Raw genomic sequence first — 10,945 nt, forward strand, 5'->3', positions numbered from 1 at the left:
CAAAGTTAAAAGGCCTCACAGAATAATGAGTAGGTTCTAGTCTAGGGAGAGCTGGCACTTCATACCTTCCAAGTGAAGGCATGACATGACAGATCTGCTAGAGGGAAAACCATGAAGTAGGACGTTTTCTCTTCTCCCATCTCCTCTTCTTTGCGATATGATGGTTACTTTATCAGGGTGCATCTTCCAGAACCTATTATTGTTGACCTGAAGGAGCCCTAGGTCACAGCCTTTGCAGTCATGAACCTATCAAACCATACTTGACTCCATTTCCTTCAGCATCTAACCTGATTTAGATAGCTAAAATAGAAAAAAAAATAGAGAAATAGGGCTTAATGGATAACTGATATACACAGATAATCTGTATATATTTAAACTAGGACTTCTTAGATTGCTAAAATACTACAGAAATTTGTTTAGTGGCAATTTGGGGATGTTTAACACGATTTGATAGGTTGATTGTGTTCTGTCTGGACAAAGCTTTCTAGAAGCTTCCAGGGCTTGTCATTGTGCCTTCAATGTATGCCTCTTTTGCATAACAGTGACCTTTACAGTTTTACTGAAGAACTGGTGGGAGGCTGAGGTCAGAATCTGCAGGCGTTACAGTCATATGTGGGAGAACTTAGTAGTTGTTGGGATTTGTTTGTTTGGTCTTTCAACTCCTCAAGCCAGACACCCCTCAGTAAGACCTGAGATTAGTGGTGGTGCTTCCTTATGACTAAGGCAATTAAATAAGTCTTGGTGCTGGCACAGTACCACAATAACAAATCCCATAGTGTCAGACACTTTTGCCAGATGGATTGCTCAACCTTTGGAAGCATTCTGAAGCACACATACTTAATCACTGCAGGCCCAGTTCATGGAAAAATGACATGGTGCTTGTGTGGGCGGTTCCTGTCACTTTCTTTAGGCAATCAATCCCATTGTCAGAATTTACAGCCAATTATTTCCTGAGTTCCTGTCTTGGGAAATAGAGGTATTTAAGTATTTGAAAGGCAATGAATTTAGGAGATCTGAAATTTTTCCCCAAATATCTCAGATTTTTCTAGAATGAGCCAATTTTACATATCCTGTGCCGTTACCCTCTAAAGTACATGCTGTACTTGTCACATTGTGCCTGAGTTTTTACTTTAAATATCAGCCATGTTATTTCCTCTAGTAGGCTTATTAAAAAATGTAAGTTTCCTGCCCAAGAGGGATATATGTATGGAGAATAAATGATACTTTGGCAAAGTGTAATTGAGCCACGTATTCCATTCAACTCGTGTATTTCAATAAATCATCAAGGCATTAAATCTTTCCTTCAACACTCTTTAGCAAACACGGGAACTTGGTGAGGTAGAGAGCCAGCATGGTATGATATCTTTCCTTAGGAAGTTCAGTGAGGTGAAAAGAAACAGGGGAGCATTCACTAGTGATTGTCAACAAGAAGGACGGAAAAACAAGAGTAAGGACTGCATGGCACAGACAGTGACCACCATAGTTTAGGAGGAAGGAAACAGGAAAGGAAGCCAGTAAGTCTTAGAGAGGGGTGGCAAGTGACTAGACCTCTGAAGTCTAGCTGGAGATGGACAGCCACATAGGAAGAGACATCTATACTCAGATTAGACCAGAAGAAATGAGGTTTTGCCTGGGGAGAAATAAGATGCAAATGCAGACAGGGTTAGAAAATGAAAGGCCTTTCAACAAGCAAAGTAATTCAGACAATGGAGTAGTCCACCAGAAACCATGAGCAGGTTTGGATAAAGAGCTAAATTTCAGGACCCATGGGCTAGATACAACGCAGGATATGCCATGGTTTCCATAGTAAAGAAAGAGAGATGGGCTTGCCCTTGAGAAGCAACTGCCAAGTCCAGGTGCAAGGAATGCAACTACAGCATAGGTTATTCCAACCCAGTGCTTAATCTCATGAAACCAAAGAACAAATGCTCCTGGTACTGAGAAAATGGGCACATTGCTGGCTGAGAGGAGATTGTACAAACAAATATATTAAAACAAGTTGGGCTTTGAAATGATCCAGGAACATCCAAATAGTCTCTTAGACAATTCATTAGGTACAAAGATGTCATAAGAAGAGTTGTCTTCAAGACTGTGACCCTAAAATCAGGACCATGGTGGAACACTCCAAAGAAGAGAGGCTGCGATGAGCAAAGGGTAGAGGCCTACTGTCAACCTTCCCTGCTGTTTTCTCTTAGCTTCAAGGATCATTGCAATTTGGTATAAAAGGGCTGATAACAGAGCCAGAACTTTATACAAAATCCATACGTGATCAAATGACATTTTAGTATTGAAACTCTGCAAGAGAACTATTTATTGAATGAATATGTTGGTCCTGCTAAACACAGAAATACTAGTTTTCCAAATTAATAGAATGAGGTTCAAACCCTGGGCTTGAAACACTAGGTAGATCAACATGACATGAGGCTAACCTAGGTCTTCCACTGTCTCTGTTAAATAATATGCCAGGGCCAAGTATAGCGGGTTTTATGTAAGGCTCTGGCTTACTTTATATTACAACTATGTTGCCCAGTTTCTACCTGCTTCTTAGATCCTTAGATGAGAAAACCAAAGATCATAGCTATTTGGTAACTCATTTCAGATTAAATAGCAAGTGTCAGAAATATGGCTGTCAATGACTTTTTCCAAAAGTTCAGATGAATACATTTCTGCAATGCTCATCTCCAAAAAGAGTTTTCAAGAGAAATGGGCTACTAACTTTTCTTTCCCTATCCCACAGTACACATGTACACAGTACACATGTACACAGTACACATTACACAGTACAAAGTACACATACACGTACACACATGTACACACACAAATCTCCTACAAGGCCTACCAAGGCCAGGACATGAATCCTGGTCCACTTGCAGCTACATAGGTATGAAAATTCCACTGCCACATATTCATACTGAATAATTATAGTTGCTTCTCTATTAGCAAACTTTCAACTCACAGGCATGTATAAACAAGAACAAACCTACTTTTTAAAGAAAAAGTCAGCCATCTTTGTTATACTTGGCCAACAGATGGTATGAGGTCTGTGCCCAGATATGCTGGTTTTGACTTAAGTTGGTGGGTCTGTGGTCACTAACTTAGATCAGGTGAAGCAAATTAATGAAGTAAGGAAATAGGGAATGAAGGCTTGTGAGGTACAGCCAAAATTCTGCTTTCATCAGGAGGGATTAGGGTTCTACTGTGGCAAGATATTCTGATTTTGTTTTCAAGACAGATTTTTATGTGAAAGCTCTGGGGTGTTTAATTTGGCAGTTGAGTACAGATTATCAAAGTCCTGTGCAAAGGAAACATATGTGCCTCTGTGGGCCAGGTTCTGTGTTTTTGATTAGTTTAGTAGCACTGTTAATTACATTATGTCCTTAATAGTGCAAAGCAGGAGCAACAGGGAGAGAGACAAAAAAGAAGAGCATTCTGAAGTAATGCTACTAATATCCATAGCTCTGTGGGGGGAATTAACTTTACAGACATAGGGATGCACAAATGATTTAAATGTTGTGCACGCAACACATACACAAGAAGAATTACAAACAACTTTCAGATTATCACACACATCAAGAGAGAAGTGTCAGCAACACACATCTGTTTGGGACTCTTATTTTATAAAGGATTCTGCTAACATGTTTGTTTATACAAGGAATTCTCTTCTATTGCTTCTGTAAGGTTGAAAAGCTCTGAGATAAGCCACAACAACAAAAACAACAACAAAATGGTATCAAATATCATAGATGAAGGCAAGACTAGTTGAGGAGAAATAATTTAACCACTCATTAAGAGACTAGAGAAAAGACAATATTGTGTTCTGGTGGATAAATTACATAGTATTTAGAAGTCTTAGGCCTGCTATTAGTATCTACCTGACAGATATAACACTTACGAAGTTCAAGTTCATATTTATTCATATAGTAGGAGTTAATGATTATTTTCCTTATGAAACTTTTGTGTTACTCATGAGTTTATAATAACATAGTGTCATTCCTAAATTATAAAGATAAAACATCAGTTGGATGTTTGGAAAATTACTAATGTTAAAATGAAGTGGGGTTGTGAAAGATGGGGGAGAAAATGGAAGAGGTGATGTTGAACAAGTGGCGTTTTACTGATAAACTTACATGTCGAATTGGAACCCCTTTGTACAATTATTTAAAGAGAATAAAAAATATACAGAAAAACAAAAATTAAATGATAAGGAGGAAGAAGTAGGAGTAGGATCAGTAAATACCAGATAAAGTAAATAAAGCGGAAGTCATTTGTACTCTGGAAAATCAACTCCTCCTAGATGTTTTTTAGATCAAAAGAGTATCAATTTCTCTGGCTCTTTGATATAAAGGATGCTAATTCCAAAACAATAGGAGCCTGGCAAGAGAGTTACATCCTACCAAGATAAGTGAAAACCATCTTCAGGACTGGGACACAGTAAGTGCTGGACAGTGATTTTTGACAGTTTATATTCACTTTTATAGATAAAGTCACTTATGTTCCACCAAAAAAACTTGACGTGGGTGTGAATTATATGGTTATGCATACTTGTACACCATGATGTTCAAGTGTGAGAGGCGGCAGCTAGCTCCATTGCACAGAGAAAAAAGCCAATACAAGGCCATGGGTGGTAAACGAGCTGGCAGAGGTAGGTGTACTGCTACATTTGTGTCATTTGCATTAAGTTGTTATGCATATTGATTATACCACTTAAAAGCCAAATTTTGTTCACATATATACAAAGATTTTTTTCTAATTTTAGAGAGATTTTTATTAGTGTCTATTAATTGCATAAAGGGATTTTATTCTGTTATTTCTATACTTGTATATATCTACTTCGACCAAAATATATCTCCTCCTTTACTATTTTTTCCTCTTTCTATTCTCTAACCACATTTTTCTTTTAACAAGTTTTAGTAAATTTTGCAATGCTGTTTTCATACATATATAATGTATTTCAATCATATTCATACCCTATGTCCCTTTCCTTTCTCTCTTTCTACTCCTTTTATAATACATCTTGTTATTTTTATTGTTATTATGAACGTTTCAGTTCTGCCTGAGAGAAAGCACACAATATTTGTCATTGTGAGCTTGGCTTAATTTTCTCAACATGATGATCTCCAGTTCCATCCATTTTCCTGTATACAACAAAATTTATAGATGAATAATGAGTGTGTGTGTGTGTGTGTGTGTGTGTGTGTGTGTGTACACCATATTTTCTTTATCCATTTATTTGGCTAACCTATTCATTTTAAAAGCTTTGGAGGGAAATGCCTACTCTGGACATGATCAAACAACTGGGACTGGACTTACCACTTTGTCACAAACAACTAAAATAACAAGAGCAGAGAGTTTTCGAATATTAGACAATGGGCCACACAGAACTATGACTCCCCTAGGAAAATGGAGACAAAGAAGTTGACCTAGACACTGCATGGAGGTACTTTCTAGATCAGGATTTGAGGAGACAGACTCCAAAGATGGGAGTTAGCGGTTTGGCTAAAACATGTGGAACTGAATACTGAGAATGGGGGCAGTAGATGAAGAAAAAGCTCCAGAAAACTGCCTTAGGATCAACACTCACATTAAATATAAATGGCTTAAACACCTGAATTTAGAGGTAGAGATTATTGTGCTGGGAGTGTGGCAGAGAACTCACCTAGCATGATCGAGGCCATGGGTTTAATCTACAGCATCGCAAAACCCAGAGAACAAAAAGAAAGGAACTGTTGAATTGAATAAAAACACAAACTATATTTTAGCCTTCTCAACAAAAATCGAAGCACAAGTCAATATGTAACACATAATTTTAATGCCTCAATTATAGAGTGGAACTGCTGCTCACAGCTAAGTCATATAGTAGATCATCACTGCTCTTCCTCCCCCCCCCCATGCATTTCTGTTGTTATTTCACTCGATTTACAAAAATAAATGAAAGCCAACCAAGAAAAAGAAGCACAGACAAAAGATTATGTGGGTGGATAGTAAACAATAGAAATTATTTGTATTCAGGAAAATAAAGCCTGGCTTTCTGGGATCAAAAGAGAATACAGATTTCTCTGGCTCTGCTATTATATGGAGCTTGCAAGGGATTGGGTGCTGTTACCTACATTTTGGCAGAAAGCCAAAGATATGTAGAAGAGTGGGGAAGATTGGTTGCAGTAAAAAAAAAAGTGTTTCAGGTGACAGAGACTATAAACTATTGGGATCAGGAAGCTGTAGGTGGGTGGACTAGAACTGGGGCGTCCTATGCAATTATATAGTTGGCTTTTTCTGGCAGGTCCTAAATTGGAAACAGGAGCAAAAGTTTGAGTGGTTGTCAGCTAGCAGTCAAGTACTGGCTGGTATGGGTTGTGGCTGCCTGGGTTACTATTTGCCATTCTGGCTTCTGGTGAGTGACTTATAGTTGTCTAGCCCCCTGAGCATTACTGCAGGTAAGGTCTTATTTTCCTCAGATACTTACTGTAGCTTGTGATCAAAGTTGCTTTTTTAAAAAAAAAATGTAAGAACTGAGTATTATTCACGCGCCTATTCATTCCTTTAGGGTTCTATTAACTTACCCTAAATGTAAGTCTTAAATTCTCACCAGGTATCTAAATATCTTCTTGGGAATCCCATCACTTTAACCTTCATTAGGAAAAGTCCTAATTCTGACCGTCCTTCATTCTGTCTCAGTCTAGACTTGCCTTCTGGATGGGCACTCTATAATCTTAGAACCCACCACCCTGCTTACCTAGGGATCTCTTTGCCCTATTTTCTTGTATTGGAGCTCCTCATTTCTGCTTCCCATAACTTCTTATTATGGCTCATCTATATAGCACACATGAGGTTCTGTAGGAAAAGTCGTATGGCTGGTGAATTTGGGGATCTGAATTTTTCCTGCATTCTCTTTTTGGCCCTATCCTTATCTCTTTATGCTAGATTCCAGTGCTGTTAATCCCTGAGGGCTGAGGTGAGTCTAAGGGTGTTACAACACTCTCTGGTGGCTTCTTGGGTTTTGTTTTTTGTTTTGTTTTTGCTTAGCCACATTAAGAGTAAAATGTCTCCACCGAGAGTTAGTTTGTACTTTCCTATCTGCTCTCTAGTTTCCAAAATAATGATGATTTGCCTCCACTCCTATTCTTTTTGTCCGTGGGATTTTTAAGCCTTAATAAAAACATGTTTTCGCTAGCATTTTATTGGGATGTTAAGACAGAGTCAAGGTAATTATGTCTGTTTAATCTTTTCTCTTTACCAAGAGGTACTAGCCAATGGTCTTATTATTCTCCTCAGCTGGACTGAAACTGCTCAGATTTCTTCCTGATTTGTATACCTGGCTTTTCTTGTCTGTAAGAGCATTTACTCTAGAAAGCCTGCAATCATAAAATGTCTCAGCCCATTTGTGATGTGAATCTTCTACCAGCATCAGGCCAGTTTTATGACGCAAGGATATCTTTCTCAAGGACCTAGGATACTTACCTGTGAAATGCAATAATCAGGGAAAGATAGTGGGTCTGAAGTAGAAGGCTTACTTCTCTATAAGCACAAATTAATGAACACAGGTCTGCCTTTCAATGCTTTCCCAGGAGCTCACGCTAGTGAATTCAATCTCTCTCCCCTGTTGTAATAATATTGAATGGGGACTGCCCTGACTCTAATTTAGGTTTAATTTTTCTTTTTATAGTTTGAAAAATTGGATCATTAACAAATAGCAGCCAATGTTTTAGCTGAAAGTACATTATATTTCTTTTCTTTTTTTTTTTTTTCTTTTGAGGATACTGGGTTTAAACTCAGGCCTTGCATTTGCTAGGCAGGAGCTTGACCATAGAGGCACACCTCCAGCTTTTTTTGCACTAGTTATTTTTCAGATGAGGTCTTGCTTCTTTCCCAGATGCATGCCTAGCTTGTTACCTGCCTGTTTTAGGTTCCCGGTCGTAGTTAGGATGACAGGTGCGTGCCACCACACCACACTAGATCTCAATATTGTCTCGCTGGTCTGGAACTTCAATCCTCCTGATCTCAGCTTCCCACACAGCTAGGATGATGGAACTTCTCGGCCTGGGCTGGCCTCAAGCCAAGACCCTCTCACTGTCACCTTCCCAAGTCGCTGACACGATAGGTGTGAGAAAGTGGCACCTGGCTTGAAAGCAGGTCACATTTTTGAAACATTTTCTGAGCACTCGTGTTTGTATTTTGCTAGGCAGTGACCTTACACCAATTGCTAAATTCAGATAAAAAACCGCGGCATCCTAAAGCATTTATTATAGTCATTACATTTGAGTTGTTTGCTCGTAAGAGAGATGAGGCAAGCTTTAGGTTGGGATCCCTCTGAACCTCTGCCCTACTCAGAAATGAACAGCATTGGAATGTGTGGTTTCTAAGTTCCTCGGTTCACTCTTGGATTCCCAAAAAAGACTTTGAAATAACTCAACAACTAATTTTGCACAATGGAATTCATTGCTAAAATAATTCTAAACAAATGTTATTTTAGCAGAATGTATTTGACTTTGTTAGCGGTTCATTTTAAGTAGTGGTAGAACTGACTAGGAATAATACAAGATTCACTCTGCATGGCTGAGTCCTCTGAGAGGTACTTGAAAATCAATATTTGAGTCTTATCCCAACTCCTAGCAATTTTTTTTCATCGCAGGACACAGTTTGAAGATCTAAAAAGCACCCCTGGAGAATATTCTGATTTGGAGCTTGCTAAGAGTTCTCTTATAAATACTTCAGCCAAGGATAGAAAACACAGCCATTAGCAATACCTCTGACAAAGGATTTATCGAGCAGCCTGAGTGCTGGACTCCAGTCCTCCTGACTGCCAGCTTAGAAAGCAGCAGAGTCATCATTCAAGTGGATTTAGTGCCCGCTGCGACTAAAGACTTCTTAGCGCTAACAAGTAAAGATGGATAACACAAGTCTTTCAGCCCGTGGGGCTGCTTGGCATGGCACAATATTAACACAGGAAAGATACCTTGACTCTAACTCCTCCTGGCTGAGCTGAGCCCACCAGTGATGGTGAGGCTGCAGGGAAACTAGAATCCATCTGCACTCTCAGTCCGTTCACACTCACTAGGTGTGGGGCTCTAGGTAGGTCAACTTAACCTCTTTGAGTCTCATAGAGTTGTTGGAAGAAGGAGAGAATCCACTATATGATGTGGGCGTGGCATGGAAAATGTGTTTGGAAGGATTAGATGGAATCACGGACATAGAGGTAGTGAGGTGCCAGAGATAAGTTTAGGTGACCTGGTATGCACCGCAAGAAATACACCACTTTGACACAGGATAGTTTTGAGCAGAAGAATGTCTAAGGAGAATGTCTAAGATTTGGGAGAACCCTCATGAAAAGCAGAGAAGAAAAGAGAGTTGGGTCTGAGGTCTGGTCTTGAGTATAGCTTCTCAGAGCCATGGAACATGGGAAATGACTTATATCATCATACTTGCAATTCTTTCAAGGATGTTACATATCAGTAGCATCCTAGATTTAGAAAAGAAGCTAATTCATTGCCTGTAATGGAGGCATTGGGGCTTGATGAAAGTCTTGGACTTGATGTAGACACATGAAAGTGGCTCAGTGGCTTTTATAAGTCATTTTCAAAGCTGGTCACCAGTGGCTCATGCCTATAATCCTAGCTACTCAGGAGACTGAATTCTGAGGATGTGGTTTGAAGCTCAGGCAGAAAAGCCCAGAAGTGGAGCTGTGGTTCAAGTGGTAGAGTACTAGCCTTGAACAAAAGAAGCTCAAGGACAATACTCAGGCCCTGAGTTCAAGGCCCAACCCTGGCAAAAAAAAGAAAGAAAGAAAAAGATGCCATTTTTCAAAGGCACATGCTTGAAAATCTATACATCTCAAATAGTTGAATAAGTACATCTATCTATCTGTCTGTCTGTCTGTCTGTCTATTTGGCTGGCTATCTGGGCTGGTATATCTATCTGGCTTGTATATAATGTGGTAGAACATCTAAGATTCATTGATGAATACAAAAAGGGGTGTCTTGAATAACAAGCATAGAACTTCCATTTTATTATTTTTTTAGTTACCTGTGCAAACATTTAAATGGAAAAAAAATCGTGGACAATTCTACATCAACTGGCATCTCGGTTGGAAAAGGAGATTTGAGGGCAAGCAATCTGTGAGCAAGGATAGCCTTTTATACTTTGTTTTATTGTTTGCATTTTTCCAATGAGCAAACACTCATCGGTAATTATGAACACTGTTCTCTCTGACCATGACTTCAAATATGGTTTTAGAAAGTGAAGACAAAGCTGTTAAGGGAGATGATAGCTGACAGGGTAAGTGGTGGCGGTGGGACACGGGGATGAGAGAAGTTTTAGTCACGGCAAGAAATAAGTGTTTAAGTAACTGCAGATGTTTGGAGATGGGCTGGCGACCAAGGAGCTATGCCAGATGTACAGAAGAAACTTGGAAGATCCAGAGACAGACTGGAGCTGGGGCAGGGCGGGGGGGGGCTCTGGGAAGGCCCTCTGGGAAGATCCATTTACCTCTGCCATTCTGTGGAGTGGAGGAGGTGATACAAGTAAGGTCTCCTGGCTGTTGAGCCAGAGCCCTTCTTATTACATTGTTCTCCAGTAAATTATACCCAGTATATTGTTCAGCCTAGCTGAACTCTTGCCCAGCCCCTGGGTCTGCTTATCTTTAAGCCGGAGTATTTATGGGTAGCAATCCTCTGTGACCAAACCAGTTGGAATAGCCTGGAGCCAAGATGGCTACCTCAATGATTCCTAATGGAACCCAAGTTCCAGCATCATTCATCTGCATGCTAAATGACACACCACCCAGCTCCACAACAGTTGACAATTGCCATGGTGGCAGACAGAAAGAATTATAAAAGGACTGAAAGGAAATAGCGCCCAAATTCCTGGAAAAATCTTTGCCTGTGCTGACAAGCTACGAAGTTCCTCCCCTTTGTTTGCTTCATCTGCCCCCCACGGCCCACTTCTCCCATTA

The sequence above is a fragment of the Dipodomys ordii genome, unplaced genomic scaffold, assembly GCF_000151885.1.
Source record: "Dipodomys ordii isolate 6190 unplaced genomic scaffold, Dord_2.0 Scaffold98, whole genome shotgun sequence".
Lineage (NCBI taxonomy): Eukaryota > Metazoa > Chordata > Mammalia > Rodentia > Heteromyidae > Dipodomys > Dipodomys ordii.